This window comes from Humulus lupulus, chromosome 2, assembly GCF_963169125.1.
Source record: "Humulus lupulus chromosome 2, drHumLupu1.1, whole genome shotgun sequence".
Classification (NCBI taxonomy): domain Eukaryota; kingdom Viridiplantae; phylum Streptophyta; class Magnoliopsida; order Rosales; family Cannabaceae; genus Humulus; species Humulus lupulus.
In genome coordinates, this window is record NC_084794.1 from 224,094,982 (window position 1) to 224,101,970 (window position 6,989).

The 6,989-nt window shown below is 33.8% G+C and overlaps 1 long non-coding RNA gene across 1 annotated transcript; it reads left to right on the top strand.

Annotated features, from left to right (window-relative positions):
- The first annotated feature begins 784 nt into the window (after positions 1-784).
- On the top strand, positions 785-4,368 carry LOC133816547 (uncharacterized). The gene is made up of 3 exons (XR_009885322.1): positions 785-1,566; positions 1,696-1,761; positions 4,142-4,368. It is a non-coding gene; the product is annotated as an uncharacterized LOC133816547 (long non-coding RNA).
- Positions 4,369-6,989: the final 2,621 nt, after the last annotated feature.

Sequence of the window (6,989 nt, forward strand, 5' to 3'; positions counted from 1 at the left end):
CAAGCATAATAGAATGATGCACCAAATCATGACATTTTGTCATTGATTAATATTTTCAACTTTACAGAGCAAAAGTATGACATATTGTTAAGTAGCATAATGTCTACATGTCAAAAGTATTCCTAATGGCCAAGATGTCCCAAAATATTTATAAAGTCAGACTCAATATCTACATGTCAAAAGTATGGTAATGCCTATATTGTATGGCGACTGCACCAAAAAGAAAAACAAGTTTTCTACATCAAAAGGGTTTAAGATTAAAGAGCCGCTTCTTAGTTGGTCTGACATGTGGAACCACCATTCCTTTGCTTCTGTCTCTTAGCTCGCTCCTTCCTTTTAATAGTTTCAGTAGTAGGATTCTGAGCTGGTGGTCTTCCTCTTTTTTTTTGCCTTGCAGGCTGTAATTAAACCAAAAACATAACTCATCATACTTAAGCAAATCACATTCATTTTAAGTGCAAATGAATACAAATTCAGTACCAAGTTTACCTCCATAGTTGCATTCTTGCATGTTACTCGTGAATGGCCTGTCTGCTTGCAATTGCTGCAGTGATTAACTTGGCCAACTCTCCTAGCCTTTGTTGCAGTAGTAGGTGGTGGTTAATCTGCCTCTTTGTTTCTAGACTTTTTAGGCCTTCCAGGTAAAATTGTCTCTGTTGGAGGGTGTATCGGATTCAGACTAGTGTCAGGCCACTTATCTGGGCTAGGCATTGGTTCGATTGGTGTCGCATAAGTGGCTTCATATGCTTGCCTCTTGTAGTAGTGTAGTGCACCAAAATTTTTTTTTTTAGATTATTTAAATTTTGTGCTTTATTTGATTTAAATGTTAAGTGTGATGAATTGTTTTATTTAAGTGTTGTTATTTTATTTAATTGTTTATTTGTTTTATTTGATTGTTTGTTATTTTATTTAATTGTTAGAAATGTTTTGGTTAATTAATTTAATAAGTGATTAATTGTGTAACATGTTATCTTACTATTTGTGTTACATTTTATTTAAGTGTGACAAATGAGGTATTTATGTGAGCTATGGTGGAATGCACTAAGGTGCATGATAGATAGTAATGCACCCTAGTAATTTAGTGTGTGCTAGTGCATGGTAGCATGGTGCACATGTGTAGATTTTCTACACATTTTAGGTTTCCTTATTTTAGATTTAATTGAGTAATTTATTTATAAAAAAAAAAAGAAGAAAAGAAAAGGGAAATGAGGAGTGGGCGTGTGACCTAGTGGGAATGGAATATTTCCTTAAAATGGTGAAAAAAAAATCAAGACTTGAAGACCATGATCATTTGGGGATAGGCATGATCATATCTTATCCCTTTGTATCTTTTTGAAATAAAGAAAAATCAAGGAAAATAAAAGAGAAATGGAAACTTACCTTAATATTGTTTGGGGAGACTTTATGAGAGGATTTGTGATAAAGGGGCTAAGAAAGGAGAGAAGAGCCATTGCTCTTGTGTGTGTGTGTGGCTGCCGTGACCTAGAGAGAGAGAGAGAGAGAGAGAGAGAGGAAGAAAGAAAGAAAGGAAGAAGGAAGAAGAAAGTGAAGAGGAACCCCCCTAGAGTATGTCTTCTTGTTTTCTCTTTTACATAATCTTTTTATTTGATAATATGATTTTGATTGTGTTATTTTTTCTTGTGTGTGTTTGGGTCTTTCCTTCTCTTCATGGTGGCTTTCCCATAAAAACCCTAGGCTTGAACAAGGGTGTGGAGTTTGTGGTATTGATCTTTTGTGTTCTTGATTCTACAATCAAGAGAGGTAATGGTCTTTTCCTTAGCCTTATAATGTTTTTGGTGGGTTGTATATGAGGTTTTGCTAATGGTGCTAATGGTTGATTTTGGGTAGGATTGATGTATAGGATTTGGATTTTTGTGAGGGCATGATTTGTGTTTAAGGGTTGTGATGTTGATTTTGCTATGCATAAAAAAATTGTTATAATCTATGAACACTTGTAAGGTGATTTCGGCCTAGGTACACCCAAGGGTGTTCTTGATATGTTGTGTGATTTACAAAATATTTGATCCATGTTTTAGGACCTTTGATATATGGGTAAGAGAACAAGTGGTAATCTTGATATTTTGATCATGAAATTTTGTTAGATGCATGTTATATTTTGAATGATTAAATTATGAGATGCATGAAAATAATGATAGAAATATGCTAGGTTAAAATAAGGCATATGTGAATATGGTATAAATTTACTATATGCTATTTTTATTGAAAAAGTTTTGTTGGCTTTCATGGAATTGCAACAAATGGTTTAAAAGGATTCAAGTGATTATGTTAGTGATATTAGAATCATGCATATTATAAGAGCATAATGAGATCTTAGGCATGAATGATTATGTAATTTTTTTAGACAAAAGTTGAGTTTTACAAAGAATTAAGCTTGCTGTTTTTTTCAAAATAATTGGGTAAAAGTTGATAAAAAGATGAGATTGCATGCATAAACAATGTTCTTAATGAATGTGTAAATTTTTATGAAATTAAAAGAGGATTTTAAGTTTCATGTTATGATATTTTACCCAATTAATTTCCTACAGAATTTTTATTGAATTTTGAGAAAATATGAGTTTATAAAATTTAATATCGTGATTTTAATGATAAAAATAGTTGCTGGAATTTTGTAATAAAATGTGAAGTAAGTTTCACTAAAAATGAATTTGATTAATTTTTGGAATAAATTATTTTTCCTAAGTTATGGTAATATTGAAAAATGATATTTTAATGGTATGAATGCATATTTTGATAAATAATGATTTTTCTTTATTTTGATTGAGAAAAATATTTAAACTCTATTTATTTGTGATTTTTGAATAAAATAAATAGTGGCTGAAAGTTTGTTTTAAAAAAAGGTTAACAATTGTTATTAAATTGTCACATATGGGTTTTTACTACTTAAAAACTAAGTCTTAAATAAATTTAATCAAAATGTATTTTTCCACACTTAAAATATATTTTTCACATCATTTTTGTAACACAATAATAAAATATATTTTTCTAAAGAAACATGTTAAAATAGGTATTTTAAATAAATCCAAGCTTGTTGGTTAATTCTTGATAAATTAATATTTATTTAATGAAAATGTCACATATTTTATTTTGAGCTAAAATAAAATAAATTTTTGAGAAATTTAATCAACTTAGAAATTTTAAAGAAAAATAAAGCATGTAATATGGCTATTGATTTTCAAACAATAAAAGCAAGAAATGTAGAATTATCGTTTTTGAAAACGTCTTTATTACGCAACATTCCCACGTATGCATGTTACATGCAAATCAACTTTTACGTCCAAAATCATGATTATTATTCAACTATGTAATTTTTATAAAGCAATCATGTTAGTAAAATGGGTAGAACGGGCATTATTCTTTTGGCGATAATTGCATGTTTTAGTGTAACTGTATTCATGAGTGCATGGCCCATGCACACATGAGTTGTATGGAAGGGCAAAATAGTAATTTTATGAACCTAAGAAACGTTATTTTGATTATGGTATAGGCTCGTTGAAAAGATTGTGAAATTCTTAGCTTGGACCTGAGCTAAGGAAGTTAGATAGATTTTATGATTTTATGCTATGAATGGTAAGGTTGTTATATGAATGAACTGTTATGAAATTATGAATGCCTTAATGTGATGATCTGTTGAATGTGATATGTGTATGGATGTTAGATACATCAAACAGAATACGATGTTAGATACATCAAACAGATTTCGATGTTAGATACATCGAACGAGTTACTAAGGACATTGAGACGTGACTCCTAGGGCGGACGCACCGAGGTTATTCAAGGACCAGTGATCTCCTGTTTACCTCATAGGGTGACATGGACAACTAGCGTTCCATGCTCATCATGTATACTGTATGATTGTGATATGATGATATGTCACATTTATGTTATGATATGTTGATATGTCACATTTATGTTATGATATGTGGATATGTCACATTTATGTTATGATATGTTGATATGTCACATTTATGTTATGATATGATGAAATGTTACGATTATGTTATGATATACCATGATGTTCTAGATGAACGTTAGTGTTTGGTTGTTTGTTGTTTTTCTTACTTGCTTATTTGCTTGTACTTCCTTACTGGGCTCTTAGCTCACCCCCTTACTTTCCTTCCAGGTAGCAAATAGGATTTCTCTATGGCACGCGTGGTGACGTGAGGAGTTCTTCATCATGGGGTGTATGGCGTGGGGCAATCCTATGGACGATAAAACGATCAACGTAGAACGCCATTTAAATTATGTTTTGTTTTAAGGGACTTTTTCCTAAATTATCAGTGGGACTCTGTTATTTAACTTAATTGGTTTTCTTTGAACTTTGCATAAAAACCTATGTTTTATTTTAAACTTATGGCGCCAACTTGCATGATTTTAAATAAGTCCCCCTGAGACTTTAATAATGGATTGTATTCTTTTATAAGCTATGTTATGTGAATATTTTGTAAGTATTAGTCTAGGGCGTTCTTTACAAGTAGTCATCTATGAATCCCACTGGATCTAGGTTTGAAAACCAGATAACAGCTAAAGCATGCCCACATGGTATGCCAGACAATTGGAATAGCCTACATGTGCATGTTTTCGTTTCCAAGTTCACAACAAATGACTAAGCATTGATGCTTTGCAATAAATTTACCTGGAACTTACCACCTCCAGCAAGCATAGGGAAACAATGCTTAGTAACATTCTTGCTTTTCTCAATGATGTCCATAATTCTTTTGGAAACATGATGCACCCACTTAGAGACACTCCTTCTTCTATTGTAGAACAAACTCACCATCCAATACCTAATATTTTCTAGCAGAGTGATAATAGATTTGTCTCTGGCATCAAGAATGACATTGTTGAAACTTTCACAGAGGTTATTAATAAGAATGTCACATTTCACATGCTCCATGAAATGAGACTTGGTCCATTCTTCTGGGTTTTTTTTCATCAGCCATTCATATTCCTTGACATTCTCTTGCTTAATTTCATTCATCCTTTTTTTCCAGCCCACATCATTTGCTTAAGTAAGAGTCCAGGGAATTGCTTCTTGAAATTGGTATGCATATGTCTCACACAGAATCTCACTTCCGAACCTTGAAATACATTACTTAATGCCTTTTCTAAGCCCTTTTGCCTATCTGAAATCATTGTTATTCTCTCTGGTTCATCAATCTTCAAATCCTCCTTTAATAAATTTAAAAACCATGTCCAGCTGCCTGTGTACTCCTTCTCCACTACAGCATAAGCCACTGGAAACATGGCATTTGCTGCATCAATGCCAATTGCAGCTAATAACATTCCTTTGCAATATCCTTTTATAAAACAACCATCCAAGCAGATAAGGGGCATCCATCTTTACAAGCTTTAAGACATATATACACCATTTCAAATAACCTCTTTCCATCCTGCATTCTGGTTTTCAATATTGATGTGCTCCTAGGATTTGTCTCTAACAGTTGCTTGCAATAATCTTCCAGTATGGCATATTGTTCCCTTATAGTCCCTTCTAACATCACTTTTGCATAATTATTTGCTCTGTAGAAAGTTGACCTTGTTGTTCTTGAAAACTGAGTACGTGTTGTTAGCTGCATGAAACATGTGTAAGTTAAGTTTGGGTTTATTCTGAACTGTTCAAGATAATGCTTTGCAAGCCAATTGGAGGTTGCATGTTTGTTGTTGAAAACCAATCCACACCTGTGCCTATCCACCAATGTATTTACCCTGAATGAGCACTTGTCTGACAGTTGGACTCTTGCATAAATGACCCAATTGCTACCTCCACTCTTGCATTTTGCCCTTACCCTCCTTTGGTCATTGGCCAGCCAAACATACTCCATGTTAATCTTAATAAAATGCTCCTTCAATGCAGTCCTAAATTGGTCCACGGTAGCAAAAAGCATGCCTAATTTAAATATGAAGTTATCCATGTTTGTTTCATGATTGAATTGGTTGTTGGATCTTTTTCTCCTCCTGGCATTGCCATCCTCATCTGAACTAGACAAACTTTGTAGGTCTTCCTCACTAACATAAGCACCTTCATCATCATTTGGATCAGCTTGGCTACAACCTTCTGTAACTGAATGCCACCATGTTGCAGGATTAGCATTAGCAAACATCTCTTCTGCCTCACCCTCATTCTGCATGTACTCCTCCTCCTCCATAACAAATTCAGACTCTTCATTACCTTCACCTTCATTTTTCCCATTCTCATTAACAGCAGCTTCATCATGCTGACTCTCTAGACCCCCTTCACCAACATCACCTTCACTCTGAATATTCTCACCAACATCAGCTTCATCATGTTGACTTGGGTCAAAATCATTATACTCATACTCATATTCGACCTCTTCTCTAACTTGGGCCTCTTCTGTAGCACAATTGAGTTTTGGATTGACAACCACATCGACAAATACATCTGCATCATCAGGCAAGTCTTCAATGACACAACTAGATTGTGTCCATTCCTCTGGCATATTGACAACAAAAAAAGGGTCCTCATCATCTTCATTTTCCTCATCTTCAGAGTTCACAGAGTCAATGTCTACAACTCCAGGACCATCCTCATATCTAATTTCATTGTGATCAACCCAAGGATCTTCATCATCTGATAATGGGTTGACCACTACATCTGCTGGGATAGTTGTATCATCAGGCAACTCTTCTATAGTGCACACCGTCTTCTTCGAAAGTTCTGGGATATAAGGAATAACATCTTTCTCCTTACTCCATTCCAACTCCAAAGTTCTTTCTTGTTGGACCACAAAAATATCCACTTGTCTATACTTTCTCCTCATCATATCTTCAACCATTTCAATCACTTGTTTATCACCAATTACCATTTCAGCAAAATTCAAATGCTTCTCCTTAGGCTTCCACAAAAAACCCACAGGAAATTTATACCCTAAGCATTGCACCATCCAATCCAACTCATATCTACTGAAGTAATCAGTGTGATTCCAGTCAAAAAAAGAAAATTTACCTCC